Source organism: Salmo trutta, chromosome 14 (assembly GCF_901001165.1).
Source record: "Salmo trutta chromosome 14, fSalTru1.1, whole genome shotgun sequence".
Classification (NCBI taxonomy): Eukaryota; Metazoa; Chordata; class Actinopteri; order Salmoniformes; family Salmonidae; genus Salmo; species Salmo trutta.
The window spans coordinates 65,969,987-65,986,677 of NC_042970.1; positions in this window are offsets into that span (position 1 = coordinate 65,969,987).

A 16,691-nucleotide genomic window follows, 5' to 3' on the forward strand; every position below is an offset into this window, starting at 1 on the left:
ACATACAGTGGGGGAAAAAAGTATTTGATCCCCTGCTGATTTTGTACGTTTGCCCACTGATAAAGAAAGGATCAGTCTATCATTTTAATGGTAGGTTTATTTGAACAGTGAGAGACAGAATAACAACAAAAATATCCAGAAAAAGCATGTCAAAAATGTTATAAATTGATTTGCATTTTAATGAGGGAAATAAGTATTTGACCCCCTCTCAATCAGAAAGATTTCTGGCTCCCAGGTGTCTGTTATACAGGTAACGAGCTGAGATTAGGAGCACACTCTTAAAGGGAGTGCTCCTAATCTCAGCTTGTTACCTGTATAAAAGACACCTGTCCACAGAAGCAATCAATCAATCAGATTCCAAACTCTCCACCATGGCCAAGACCAAAGAGCTCTCCAAGGATGTCAGGGACAAGATTGTAGACCTACACAAGGCTGGAATGGGCTACAAGACCATCGCCAAGCAGCTTGGTGAGAAGGTGACAGCATTTGGTGCGATTAACACAAAAGAACTGTCAATATCCTTCGGCCTGGGGCTCCATGCAAGATCTCACCTCGTGGGGTTGCAATGATCATGAGAACGGTGAGGAATCAGCCCAGAACTACACGGGAGGATCTTGTCGATGATCTCAAGGCAGCTGGGACCATAGTCACCAAGAAAACAATTGGTAACGCACTACGCCGTGAAGGACTGAAATCCTGCAACGCCCGCAAGGTCCCCCTGCTCAAGAATACATATACATGCCCGTCTGAAGTTTGCCAATGAACATCTGAATGATTCAGAGGACAACTGGTGAAAGTGTTGTGGTCAGATGAAACCAAAATAGAGCTCTTTGGCATCAACTCAACTCGCCGTGTTTGGAGGAGGAGGAATGCTGCCTATGACCCCAAGAACACCATCTCCACCGTCAAACATGGAGGTGGAAACATTATGCTTTGGGGGTGGTTTTCTGCTAAGGGGACAGGACAACTTCACCGAATCAAAGGCACGATGGACGGGTCATGTACCGTCAAATCTTGGGTGAGAACATCCTTCCCTCAGCCAGGGCATTGAAAATGGGTTGTGGATGGGTTTGAGTTACCAAACGTCAGCCTCGAAACCTTAATGACTTGGAGAAGATCTGCAAAGAGGAGTGGGACAAAATCCCTGTCATGTTTTGCAGAGGGGTCAAATACTTATTTCCCTCATTAAAATGCTAATCATTTTATAACATTTTTGACATGCGTGTTTCTGGATTTTTTTTTTGTTATTCTGTCTCTCACTGTTCAAATAAACCTACCATTAAAATTATAGAATGATCATTTCTTTGTAAGTGTGCAAACGTACAAAATCAGCAGGGGATCAAATACTTCCCCCCCACTGTACATACATTTACAATACTTCATAAACACACTTTTTTAAGAGTAGGGGTAATAATGTCTGTCTAGGCCAAATACCTAACCTGGCCTACCATATTAACATGGCCACCTAATTATCCCCAGCTTCCAAATGACTCATTTAAAACCTATCTATGTCCTCCTGCAATGCTCCACAGGTCTCTGCTGTAAAATATGTTGCTGTTATAGCTTACTCTCTAAGCTACACCACATTGTGAAAATGGATGTCTTTCGAACTGGTAATGAATTTTCAGGACAACCATATGGAGCAGTGTTTCACGGCTGCTGACTGGGTCCTGGTTAGAAAACATCTGTTTTGTTCACTTGGTGGGCCACAAACTTTTGCAAACTAACTTGCGTGAACTTTCAATCTTAATTCATCATGAACCGTTGAGCTTCAGTCACTTAGTCAATAAATCAGTAGAGAGTTCAAAAGGCTAGAGTAAGGTCTACTGTATGCATTGGGTCCATCTCTCCCGTCACTAAGGGAGTGTGCAGGGGTGTTGCGTTTTAAACCACCTGCACGGAGCGACGCCCCTTAAATACAACACCCATTCTAATTCAGTGTGAACGCCCTTTTATCAGATTATTATCCTGAACCTCAGATAGTTTGCATATACTGTAGAGTGACAGCTGTTAACCTTAAACCCCTTATAATCCTACTACAGGTGAACACACTCATCAGAGGACTCTACTGAATCACAGATAGTACATGCTTTTATCTACTCTCCCTGCCACACCTTAGACATAAATGAATACCACGACAGGTATTCAGATAGGTGAGATCCAACCATTTCTGTGGTTGTAGGTGGCAGACATACTAGTCATTCCGTACATTTGCAGCCCGAGCCATAAAAACAAAGTTGTGTGTGTGAGGTATTTCTTGTTGCATGAGAGAGACTTATATTAGAGACGAAGGCAAGGGAAAGAGACCATATTCCAGTCCAATATACAGACAGAAACGCCCAAAGCCACAGGTGATGTTGAATTTACATGGGAAAAGTGTTAAAAGGTTGTTTAGTTGAAGGACGGAAAACCATTAGAGCATAAATGTGCCTTCTGCTGTACATGCTGTTCTAGACATATCTATCTATCTATCTATCTATCTATCTATCTATCTATCTATCTATCTATCTATCTATCTATCTATCTATCTATCTATCTATCTATCTAAATATATATATATATATATATATACTGCTCAAAAAAATAAAGGGAACACTTAAACAACACAGTGTAACTGCAAGTCAATCACACTTCTGTGAAATCAAACTGTCCACTTAGGAAGCAACACTGATTGACAATAAATTTCACATGCTGTTGTGCAAATGGAATAGACAACAGGTGGAAATTATAGGCAATAAGCAAGACACCCCCAATAAAGGAGTGGTTCTGCAGGTGGAGACCACAGACAACTTCTCAGTTCCTATGCTTCCTGGCTGATGTTTTGGTCACTTTTGAATGCTGGCGGTGCTTTCACTCTAGTGGTAGCATGAGACGGAGTCTACAACCCACACAAGTCGCTCAGGTAGTGCAGCTCATCCAGGATGGCACATCAATGCGAGCTGTGGCAAGAAGGTTTGCTGTGTCTGTCAGCGTAGTGTCCAGAGCATGGAGACGCTACCAGGACACAGGCCAGTACATCAGGAGACGTGGAGGAGGCCGTAGGAGGGCAACAACCCAGACTCAGGACCATTACCTCCGCCTTTGTGCAAGGAGGAGCAGGAGGAGCACTGCCAGCCCTGCAAAATGACCTCCAGCAGGCCACAAATGTGCATGTGTCTGCTCAAACGGTCCGAAACAGACTCCATGAGGGTGGTATGAGGGCCCGACATCCACAGGTGGGGGTTGTGCTTACAGCCCAACACCGTGCAGGACGTTTGGCATTTGCCAGAGAACACCAAGATTGGCAAATTCGCCACTGGCGCCCTGTGCTCTTCACAGATGAAGCAGGTTCACACTGAGCACATGTGACAGACATGACAGAGTCTGGAGATGCCGTGGAGAACGTTCTGCTGCCTGCAACATCCTCCAGCATGACCGGTTTGGCGGTGGGTCAGTCATGGTGTGGGGTGGCATTTCTTTGGGGGGCCGCACAGCCCTCCATGTGTTCGCCAGAGGTAGCCTGACTGCCATTAGGTACCGAGATGAGATCCTCAGACCCCTTGCGAGACCATATGCTGGTGCGGTTGGCCCTGGGTTCCTCCTAATGCAACACAATGCTAGACCTCATGTGGCTGGAGTGTGTCAGCAGTTCCTGCAAGAGGAAGGCATTGATGCTTTGGACTGGCCCGCCCGTTCCCCAGACCTGAATCCAATTGAGCACATCTGGGACATCATGTCTCGCTCCATCCACCAATGCCACGTTGCACCACAGACTGTCCAGGAGTTGGTGGATGCTTTAGTCCAGGTCTGGGAGGAGATCCCTCAGGAGACCATCCGCCACCTCATCAGGAGCATGCCCAGGCATTGTAGGGAGGTCATACAGGCACGTGGAGGCCACACACACTACTGAGCCTCATTTTGACTTGTTTTAAGGACATTACATCAAAGTTGCATCAGCCTGTAGTATGGTTTTCCACTTTAATTTTGAGTGTGACTCTAAATCCAGACCTCCATGGGTTGATAAATTGGATTTCCATTGATTATTTTGTGTGATTTTGTTGTCAGCACATTCAACTATGTAAAGAAAAAAGTATTTAATAAGATTATTTATTTCATTCAGATCTAGGATGTGTTGTTTAAGTGTTCCCTTTATTTTTTTTGAGCAGTGTATATATATATATAGTACCAGTCAAAAGTTTGGACACACCTACTCATTTAAGGGTTTTCTGTATTTTTATCTTTAAAATGGGATATAATAGTTGTATGTTTGAGAAATTTGAATTATGAGATTTTTGTTGTTTTGAATTTGCTGCCCTGCTATTTCACTGGCTGTTGAATAGTCGCTAGCGTCCCACATGTCCTAGAGAGGTTAATCCAATGGGGGCAGGCAAAATACAGGTCAAGGGCAGGCAGGGGTCAGTAACAGGAGACAAAGGGCTGTGAGACATGTGTCCTTTCATGGACACATGAAAGGTGGGGTGTATACGAAGGGTACGGGGCAACAGAAGAATAATAGCAGAAGGGCTAATAATTTTAGAGATTGGAAACGGGCTGATAAACCAGGGGGAGAGTTTGCAGGATTCCACCGGAGGGGCAGATCCCGGGTGGATAGCCATACCTTCTGCAAGAGACGATACCGGGGAGCCTGGGTCCGATGGCGATCCGCTTGTCGTTGATACCTAGAGGTGGTCTTGAGGAGGGCCGACAGGGCTCTCCTCCAGGTACGACGACAGCGGCGGACAAACATCTGGTCAGAAGGTATGCCGACCTCTTCTCCCTGCCTGGGGAAGAGCGGGCCTGATACCCCAGGGAACACTCAAATGACGATAGGCCCGTGGCAGAGCAGGGAAGGGTGTTGCGGGGGTATTCACCCACACAAGCTGCTGGCTCCAGGTGGTGGGGCTGACGACCCAATGAGGGTGCAGAACGCCTTCCAGAACCGGAACGAGAACTGAGGGCCCTGTCCACGGGCAGTCCATGGATCCGGAAGATGTGCTGCACCATGAGCCGGGCCGTCTCCTTGGCCGAGGGTAGTTTTGGGGAGGAATGACATGGGCAACCTTGGAAAACCGGTCGACCACTGTCAGGATGGCAGTGTTGCCCTCAGACGGGGGGAGACCCATGACAAAATCCAGGGATATGTGGGACCAGGAATGGTGAGGGACAGGCAGTGGTTGCAGAAGACCAGCCGGAGCTTGCCGAGGAGTCTTGTTCTGAGCACAGACTGTGCAGGCGGCGACAAGCGTGGCGACATCCGGAACCATGATAGGCCACCAAAAGCATTGTCGCACGAAGGCCAGGGTCCAACGGGAGCCCGGGTGGAAGGCAAGCCTGTGGGAATGGGCCCACTCCAGGACCGCAGAGCGGACAGCATCAGGCACAAACATCCGGTTATCTGGGACCCCCACAGGGTTAGGCTGAGACTGCTGCGCCTCCCTGACCTGTTACCCCTATACCCCAGCTGAGTACCATCATCAGGCACGAGGTGGGAAGGATGGTCTCGGGCTCCGGGGTGGTAACTGTGGGGCTATAGCGGCGAGACAGGGTGTCCAGCTTGATATTCTTGGACCCCGGCCGGTAAGGGAGGGAAAAGTTGAACCGGGTAAACAACAGGGCCCATCTCGCTTGCCTGGAGTTGAGGCGCTAGGCGGTGCTAAGATACTCCAGGTTTTTGTGGTTGGTTCACACAATGAACGATTGCCCGCCGCTTCTAGCCAGTGCCTCCATTCCTCCAACACCATCTTCACTTCGAGAAGCTCTCGATTCCCCACATTATAGTTCCTCTCCGTGGTGTTGAGGCGGTGGGAGAAGAAGGCGCAGGGATGCAGCTTAATTAAGGTCCAGGGCAGAACGTTGGGACAGGACAGCCCCCACTCCGACATCCAAAGCATCGGCCTCTGCCACGAACTGACGGAAGGGTCAGGATGCAGGCCTTGCTGAACACCTCCCGGAGGTCCTGGTACTCCGCGGGGATGTCGGAGAGGTACGGGGTACCTTCCGAGCCCCCAGGAAGATGTCCCAGGGCAGGTTGCGCTGACTTCATACAATGGGCATGGCAGAACGAACTCCAGCCCATGATGGCACACGTAGACCAGTTGATGAGGGGATTGTGTTGCTGGAGACAGGAGAATCCCAAAACCACGGGAATCTGTGGAGACTTGATGAGCAGAAATTGAGCTCTAACATCCAGGGGAATGGAGAGGGGCTGAATGGGGATGTTCAGTTCGAAAGCTAGCCTCTTTGGGATAGGGGGCGGTATTTTCACATGCCCAAAGTAAACTGCCTGCTACTCAAGCCCAAAAGATAGGATATGCATATAATTGATAGATTTGGATAGAAAACACTCTAAAGTTTCTAAAACTGTTAAAATAATGTCTGTGAGTATAACAGAACTTATTTGGCAGGCGAAACCCCGAGGACAAACCATCCAGGAATATTTTTTTTAGTTGACTGTGTTTTCTATTGTTTTTTTATGGGGAACTAGATTTATGAGGCACCTGGTTGCAGTTCCTATGGCTTCCACTAGATGTCAACAGTCTTTAGAAATTGGTGGATGTTTTTCCTTTGAGAAATTAAGAAGTATCCCTTTCCTTTCTGAGTGTCAAGCCAAGTGTACTTTTTTGTTTGGTGTGCTCAACCTGGAACTCACTCCACTTTCATTTTATACGCTATTGAACACAGTATATTCCATCTTAAATTTGATTGATTATTTACGTTTTAGGATACCTAAGGATGGATTAGGAAAGTTGTTTGAAATGTTTGGACAAAGTTTACAGGTAACTTATTAGATAATTTGTCGTCATGTTGGGCGAGTTGGACGGTTGGGCGGTGTTTTTCTGAATCAAACGTGCCAAATAAATGGACATTTGGGCATATAAAAAAAGGAGTTTAACGAACAAAAGGACCATTTGTGATGTTTCTGGGACATATTGGAGTGCCAACAGAAGAAGATCTTCAAAGGTAAGGCATGAATTATATCGTTATTTCTGACTTTCGTGTCGCACCTGCTTGGTTGAAATATGATTTCCATGTGTTTGTATGGTGGGGTGCTGTCCTCAGATAATCGCATGGATTGCTTTCGCCGTAAAGCCTTTTTGAAATCTGACACGGTGGCTGGATTAACAATAAGTTAAGCTTTAGCGGAATGTCTAGCCATTACCGGCTAGGGTAGCGTCCAAAAAGCTCTAATCGGCCCCAGAGTCAATGAGGACTCGGAGAGATTTAGACTGGTTTCCCCACAGCAGAATTACATGAAAAGAAGTGCGAGCAAGGGAAGCAGAAAAGTTGTCCATATGTCCCACCAGAGTACTCGCTCCTACCGGTGAGCCTGGTCTTTTTAAAAGACAAGGGGACACAAAAAGACCAAGAGTCCCACAATGCAGAAAACTCTTTGTGTTGATCCTCTATTGCCGTTCCACTGGTGACAGCCCAGCTCTGCCTAGTTGCATAGGCTTAGGAAGCGGTGACTCTGCCCTCTATGGTGACTCTCGGGGGAGTTCAGGAAGCCTTGGGTTCACTCGGCAACAGGACCGTCGGGGACATCGGAGGACAGGTGGAATCCCTGGACGTGCGAGCGAAATCGAATTTCCTCTACCTCTGTCGTTCTCGTAATCGGGAGTCCTGCCGAAGCTGGATTAGCTTCCGGGTAGCTTCTCTCCAAGGGAATGGGGAATCAAAAACCTTCTTCACCTCTCCCACGAACACCTCCAGACTAACGCATATGGCCAGCTGTTGTTCCCATACAGCAGTAGCCCAGGTGAGAGCCCTCCCGGACATCAGCGTGATGAGGTAGGCTATCTTGGAGCGATCCGAGGGGAACGAGGAGGGCTGAATCTCAAAGACGAGGGCACACTCAGCTAGAAACGCTCGGCTCTCCATTGAAGCATTCCGGGGGAGGTAAGCGGGGCTCCCGAGAAGGTGGGGTGACTGATGAGACAGCGCAGCTAGCAGCTGAGTTACTGAGGGGCTGTGGGCTTACCACTGTGGTAGGCTGTCTCCCAGACAATCTGCGGAATTGCTCCAGCAAAATGTCCAACACCCGGTCATGGCGTACAGCCAATGTTTGGACCACCTCCATAAGGCTACGAAGCAATTCCTTGTGCCTACCGATGGTGGTTCCTTGGAAGGAGATGGTGTTGTGCAGCTGGCCCGGGTCTGCTGGGTCAGTCAAGGCCAGTTCGTGCTATCACATTTTAAAGTAAGACCCAGATGCAGACAACGTCGCGTTAACACCAATTTATTAATCCATCAGGGGCAGGCAAAAGACAGGTCAAAAGACAGGTCAAGGGCAGGCAGGAGTCAGTCATCCAGATTGGTGGGGCAAAGATACAGGTTGGTAGGCAGGGTCAGGTTCAGGGCATGCAGAAAAGATCAAAGACCGGGAAAACTAGAAAACAGGAACAATCGAGAGACAGGAACAGAGAAAAAAATGCTGGTAGGCTTGACTAAACAAAACGAACTGGCAACAGACAAACAGAGAACACAGGTATAAATACACAAGGGATAATGGGGACGATGGGCAACACCTGGAGAGGGGTGGAGACAATCACAAAGACAGGTGAAACAGATCAGGGTGTGACAGATCACCCAGTCTGAAGGTATGTTGGGTCATTGTCCTCTTGTAAAACAAATGATAGTCCCTCTAAGCGCAAACCAGATGGGATGGCATATTGCTGCAGAATGCTGTGGTAGCCATGCTGGTTAAGTGTGCCTTGAATTCTAAATAAATCACAGACAGTGTCACTAGCAAAGCACCTCCACACCATCACACCCCCTCCTCCATGCTTCATGGTGGGAACCACACATACGGAGATCATCCATTCACCTACGTCTCACAAAGACACGGCGGCTGGAACCAAAAATCTCAAATTTGGACTCATCAAACCAAAGGACAGATTTTCACCGGTCTAATGTCAAACACATTAAGAAGGAATGAAATTCCACAAATTAACTTTTAACAAGGCAGCATGTTAATTGAAATGCATTCCAGGTGACTACCTCATGAAGCTGGTAGAGAGAATGCCAAGAGTGTGCAAAGCTATCATCAAGGCAAAGGTTGGCGACTTTGAATAATCTTAAATATTAAATATATTTTGATTTGCTTAACACTTTTTTGGTTGCTATATGATTCCATATGTGTCAATTCATAGTTTTGATGTCTTCACTATTATTCTACAATGTAGAACAGTTAAAAAAAAGCTAAACCCTTGAATGAATAGGTGTGTCCAAACATTTGATTTGTACAATATATATATATATATATATATATGTCCAAAAATGGATATTGCAACTACAGATTGCCCCTTTAAATCTATCAAAAGTGTACGAGTTTGAGCATGTGTCCATTAGGCTTATGGATTTCTTTTTTATATCAACATGAATTAGATTGAGAAATAAAAGTCATGCTTTTTTTTGCTAACATCCTTTCTGAATTTAAAAGTAATCCTCGAATTAATCATCTAGTTTTTCAAAAGTATCTGTAATCTGATTACAATATTTTTGCTGGTAATTTAACGGATTACAGTTAACGTTTTTTGTAATCCATTACATGCAAAAGATTACATGTAATCCGTTACTCCATAACCCTGTATATATATTTCTACTATAATGTCTTCATTTCATATATGTCTTCTAATCTGTTACTTCCTTTTCTTGTAAACGTATGATTCAGATCTAGGACAATAAATGTGGACTGTAAAACCAATATCCGTTTTATGACCGAGACTGTTGATCTTAAACCTGTTGAGGACAGACGTTCCGCTGGCGGAAACCCCTCGCCAACAGCCAATGGATTAGCAGGGCGCGAAATACAAAACAACAAAAATCTCATAATTCAAATTTCTCAAACATACAACTATTTTACACCATTTTAAAGATAAACCTCTCGTTAATCCAACCACATTGTCCGATTTCAAAAAGGCTTTACGGCGAAAGCATTGCATTAGATTATGTTAGGACAGCACCTTGGCAAGAAAAACCACACAGCCATTTTCCAAGCTAGGAGAGGCGTCACAAAAACCAGAAATACAGCTAAAATGAATCACTAACCTTTGACGATCTTCATCAGATGACACTCCCAGGACTCAATGTTACACAATTCATGTATGTTTTGTTTGATAAAGTTCATATTTAATCCAAAAACCCCATTTTACATTGGCGCATGATGTTCAGAAAATGTTTTGCTTCCAAAACTTCCGGTGAATGAGCACATCAATTTACAAAAATACTCATCATAAAGGTTGATAAAATTTACAACAGTTCTTGAAAGAATTATAGATACACTTCTCCTTAATGCAACCGCTGTGTCAGATTTCAAAACAGCTTTACGGCGAAAGCACATTGTTCAATATTCTGAGTACAGAGCTCAGCCATTAAAGCAAGCTATACAGTTACCCGCCAAGTTCTGGAGTCAACAAAACTCAGAAATAGTATTAGAAATCTTCACTTACCTTTGCTGATCTTCGTCGGAATGCACTCCCAGGACTCCCACTTCGACAAGAAATGTTTTGTTCGATAAAGTCCATAATTTATGTCCAAATATCTCCGTTTTGTTCGCGCATTCAGATCACTATTCCAAAGGCACAATGCGCGAGTGCAAAACCCTAGACGAAAAGTAAAAAAGTTCCATTATCGTTCGTAGAAACATGTCAAACGATGTTTACAATCAATCCTTAGAGTCTTTTTTATCATAAATCTTCGATAATATTCCAACCGGACAATAGTGTATTCATTATAGAGGAAAAAGAAGGAAACAACTCTTGACATCAGCCTAGTCCACTTGTTGAGTCAGCTCTTATTCTCTCCCCATTCACAGTAGAAGCATGAAACAAGGTTCTGAAGACTGTTGACATCTAGTGGAAGCCTTAGGAAGTGCAACATGACCCCACAGACACTGTAGTTTGGATAGGCAATCACTTGAAAAACTACAAACCTTAGATTTCCCACTTCCTGGTTGGATTCTTTCTCAGGTTTTTGCCTGCCATATGAGTTCTGTTATACTCACAGACATCATTCAAACAGTTTTAGAAACTTCAGAGTGTTTTCTATACAAATCAAATATTGGACTCTGGGCCCGAGTAGCTGGGCACGCTTTTCATCCGAACGTGAAAATACTGCCCCCTGTCCCAAACAGGTTTTAATACATAATATAACACAACTGAGTAATGATAAAGTTATTCACTTAGTGTTCCAAAGTTCCTAATACCTTTTAATATCAATAATACAATTATAAATGATAAGTGGTCCGATAAATGTTGATAAAATGTATGAATTTACTCACTCTATCACTATTGAATTAAAGATAGAATATGATACAGTGATACTGATGTGATAAAACATCAGTAAAAAAATGCTAAATCATAACAACTTTTTCAGTTGCCTTCTTCATGCAATAATGACATTATAATGAACATACAGTGCCGTGAAAAAGTATTTGCCCCTTTTATTTTTGCCCATTTTCTATACTGAATGTTATCAGATCTTCAACCAGAACCTAATATTAGATAAATTGATACTTATTTTATTTATTTAAAAAGCCCAATACCCCTGTTTGAAAAGTAATTGTCCTTCACACTCAATAATTGGTTGTGCCTCCTTTATCTGCAGTGACTGCAACAAAATGCTTCCTGTAGTTGTTGATCAGTCTCTCACGTCGCTGTGGAGTAATTCTGGCCCACTCTTGCATGCATAACTGCTTTAACTCAGTGACATTTGTGGGTTTTCAAGCATGAACTGCTCATTTCACGTCCAGCCATAACATCTCAATTGGGATCAAATCAAATCAAATTAAATGTTATTGTCACATGTGCCAAATACAACAGATGTAGGACCTTACCATGAAATGCTTTCTTACAAGCCCTTAACCAACAATGCAATTTTAAGAAAATAAGAGTTAAGAAATATTTACTAAACAAATTAAAGTTTAAAAAAGTAACACAATAAAATAACAATAACGAGGCTATATACAGGGGGTACTGGTACCGAGTCAATGTGGGGGGTTACAGGTTAGTCCAGGTAATGCAAATGGTCCGGGTAGCCATTTGATTAATTGTTCAGCAGTCTTATGGCTTGGGAGTAGAAGCTGTTAAAACTTCTTAAGGATCCGCACCTTTTTTTCAATTTTTGCCTAAAATTAAATACCCAAATCTAACTGCCTGTAGCTCAGGCCCTGAAGTAAGGCTGTGCATATTCTTGGTACCATTTGAAAGGAAACACTTTGACGTTTGTGGAAATGGCAAAGGAATGTAGGAGAATATAACACAATCGATCTGGTAAAAGATAATACAAAGAAAAAACCAACTATTCTTTTGTATTTTATTTGTACCATCATCTTTGAAATGCAAGAGAAAGGCCATAATATATTATTCCAGCCCAGGTGCAATTTAGATTTTGGCCACTACATGGCAGCAGTGTATGTGCAAAGTTTTAGACGGATTAAAATAAATATAGATATATTTAACCTTTATTTAACCAGGTAGCCTAGTTGAGAACAAGTTATCATTTGCAACTGCGACCTGGTCAAGATAAAGCAAAGCAGTTCGACACATACAACAACACAGAGTTACGCATGGAATAAACAAACATACAATCAATAATACAGTAGAAAAAAATGTATATTCAGCATGTGCAAATGAGGTAGGATAAGAGAGGTAAGGCAATAAACAGGCCATGGTGGCGAAGTAATTACAATATGGCAATTAAACACTGGAATGGTAGAACGTGCAGAAGATGAATGTGCAAGTAGAGATACTGGGGTGCAAAGGAGCCAGATAAATAAAAAAATACAGTGTGGGGATGAGGTAGATTGGATGGGCTATTTACAGATGAGCTATGTACAGGTGCAGTGATCTGTGAGCTGCTCTGACAGCTGGTGCTTAAAGCTAGTGAGGGAGGTAAGAGTCTCCAGCTTCAGAGATTTTTGCAGTTTGTTCCAGTCATTGGCAGCAGAGAACTGGAAGGAGAGGCGGCCAAATGAAGAATTGGCTTTGGGGGTGACCAGTGAGATATACCTGCTGGAGCGCGTGCTATGGGTGGGTGCTGCTATGGTGACCAGTGAGCTGAGATAAGGTGGGGCTTTACCAAGCAGAGACTTGTAGGTGACCTGGAGCCAGTGGGTTTGGCGACGAGTATGAAGCAAGGGCCAGCCAACGAGAGCGTACAGGTCGCAGTGGTGGGTAGTATATGAGGCTTTGGTGACAAAACGGATGGCACTGTGATAGACTGCATCCAATTTGTTGAGTAGAGTGTTGGAGGCTATTTTGTAAATGACATTGCCAAAGTCGAGGGTCGGTAGGATGGTCAGTTTTACGAGGGTATGTTTGGCAGCATGAGTGAAGGATGCTTTGTTGCAAAATAGGAAGCCGATTCTAGATTTAATTTTGGATTGGAGACGTTTAATGTGAGTCTGGGAAGAGAGTTTACAGTCTAACCAGACACCTAGGTATTTGTAGTTGTCCACATATTCTAAGTCAGAACCGTCCAGAGTAGTGATGCTAGACGGTGCAGGTGCGGGCAGCAATCGGTTGAAGAGCATGCATTTAGTTTAACTTGCATTTAAGAGCAGTTAGAGGCTGTATACAGAGAAGAGTGTCGGCCCGAGAATTGAACTCTGTGGCACCCCCATAGAGACTGCCAGAGGTCCAGACAACAGGCCCTCCGATTTGACACACTGAACTCTATCAGAGAAGTAGTTGGTGAACCAGGCAAGGCAATCATTTGAGAAACCAAGGCTGTTGAGTCTGCCAATAAGAATGTTGTGATTGACAGAGTCGAAAGCCTTAGCCAGTTTGATGAATATGGCTGCACAGTAATGTCTCATATCGATGGCGGTTATGATATTGTTTAGGACCTTGAGCGTGGCTGAGGTGCACCCATGACCAGCTCTGAAACCAGATTGCATAGCGGAGAAGGTACGGTGGGATTCGAAATGGTCGGTAATCTGTTTGTTAACTTGGCTTTCGAAGACCTTAGAAAGGCAGGGTAGAATAGATATAGCTCTGTAGCAGTTTGGGTCTAGAGTGTCTCCCCCTTTGAAGAGGGGGATGACCGCGGCAGCTTTCCAATCTATGGGGATATCAGATGATACGAAAGAGAGGTTGAACAGGCTAGTAATAGGGGTTGCAACAATTTCGGCAGATAATTTTAGAAAGAGAGGGTCCAGATTGTCTAGCCCGGCTGATTTGTAGCGGTCCAGATTTTGCAGCTCTTTCAAAACATTAGCTGTCTGGATTTGGGTGAAGAGAAGTGGAGGATGTTTGGGCGAGTTGCTGTGCGGAGCGCAGGGCTGTTGACTGGGGTAGGGGTAGCCAGGTGGAAAGCATGGCCAGCCATAGAAAAATGCTTATTGAAATTCTCAGTTATACTGGATTTATCGGTGGTGAGTCTTTTCTAGCCTTAGTGCAGTGGGCAGCTGGGAGGAGGTGCTCTTATTCTCCATGGACTTCAGTGTCCCAGAACCTTTTTGAGTTTGTGCAACAAGATGCAAATTTCTGCTTGAAAAAGCTAGCCTTAGCTTTCCTAACTGCCTGTGTATATTTGTTCATAACTTCCCTGAAAAGTTACATATCATGGGAGTTGTTCGACGCTAATGCAGAACGCCACAGGATGTTTTTGTGCTGGTCAAGCACAGTCAGGTCTGGAGAGAACCAAGGGCTATATCTGTTCCTGGTTCTACATTTTTTGAATGGGGCATGCTTATTTAAGATGGTGAGGAAGGCACTTTTAAAGAATAACCAGGCATCCTCTACTGACGGGATGAGGTCATTGTCCTTCCAGGCTACCCGGGCCAGGTCGATTAGAAAGGCCTGCTCGCTGAAGTGTTTTAGGGAGTGTTTGACAGTGATGAGGGGTGGTCGTTTGACTGCAGACCCATTACGGATGCAGGCAATGAGGAAGTGATTGCTGAGATCTAGGTTGAAAACAGCAGAGGTGTATGTGGAGGGCAAGTTGGTTAGGATGATATCTTTGAGGGTGCCCGTGTTGACGGATTTGGGGTTGTACCTGGTAGGTTCATTGATAATTTGTGTGAGATTGAGGGCATCAAGCTTAGATTGTAGGATGGCTGGGGTGCTAAGCATGTCACAGCGTAGGTCACCTAGCAGCACAAGCTCTGAAGATAGATGGGGGGTATCATGACGGTGGCCTGTTGGGGGAGGTTTATGACCCCCATAAATACCTTTCCCCTTTTCTCTCGCTCTACTCTATAGAGTTGACTCTTGTAAAGCCTTTGTAATATAGAGAGTCTGGTAACATCGAAAGGTGGGAAACAGAACCATATTTCGGTAAACCAACCAGTTGAAAATATGCGTTGGTACTTAATGAATATGATCTCAGATCAGTTGTTGTCTGAGACATTACTACTAATGACAGGATGACATAAACTGTATCTTGGAAAGTCGACACATTTTAGTTATCAGATTCACATGGAATTGTTGTGCAATTTAAATGTTTAAATATGAAACTATTTGTGAAAAGATTAAATGTAATTTTAGCTTCTTAAATGAGAGAACGGTTTGTCATAGAGAAACTCTGCTCACTCAGAGGCCCCGCCCAAGTGAACAGACTTTGGTTGTAAACTATGAAACACGGCCTTCTTTCACCACTATATAATCCCGTTGACGAAAATTAAACTTCCTGTTCCAAGGACGTGAGGACTTGCGGTCCCCGCGTTAAAAAGAACAAGGTCACCTACAGAACTAAGCCAACCTCAGCGTGAGCTCTGGTTGAACGACAAGAACCTAACGAAATTAGCATTGAATTTCAACGTGAAGATGAATATCCACACGCCGAAAGGATACATTTCGACTATACCAGCCAGAATATAACATGAGCTTAAAGTATGGCAACTTGGTATGAACTTTGAACTCTTATTCACTAAAGAAGTGATACCTCCTAGCCGTTGCGTTAGCGCAGCAACTGTAGACGTGGGCTAGGAGAGGACGGACAGAGTATCCATTCTACCACGCTCCAGTTCACCACTAGACATTCTTCAGAGGACCAGAGATCCATGCTGGACCACCCCGCCTTCTATCTATGACCAATCTACCGAAGCGCAGCTCAGAGTAAATATTTATTGAAATTTCCTTTTTCAAATGGGCGGTTATTTAGAATGCATAAGATACTGTATTTACGATAGCATAGCTGCCTACGGCCCGATACAGACACAAAATCTTTTTGTTCCTCAGTCTTCCCGCTCTTTCATTCAAAACCCAACCCCCTTTCTTTGTGTAACCAGCCGTCATATCTGTTCCGTCCGTGTAACGCCCTGGCCATAGAGAGGGGTTTTTTGTTCTTTATTTTTGGTTAGGCCAGGGTGTTACATTGGGTGGGCGTTCCATGTTCTTTTTCTAGGTTTTTGGTATTTCTTTGTTTTGGGCCGTGTGTGGCTCCCAATCAGGCACAGCTGAAGTTCGTTGTTGTTGATTGGGAGTCACACATAAGTGCATGTTTTTCCGTTGGGGTTTTGTGGGTAATTGTTTCTGTCATTGTGTTTCACCTGACAGGACTGTTTGGCTGTCGGTTTTCTTGTTTTGTTTCATATATTGTTTTTTCTGTTATTAAATTAAATATGATGAACACTGCGTTTTGGTCCACTCTCTCTCACGGCAGTCGTGACAGTCCGCTAGGGATGTTTTCCTTTATGACATAATTTGTTATCAATGTATGATTCATTCTGTGTAGATGTAATTCTGTGTGATTATTTAGGTATTTAGTAA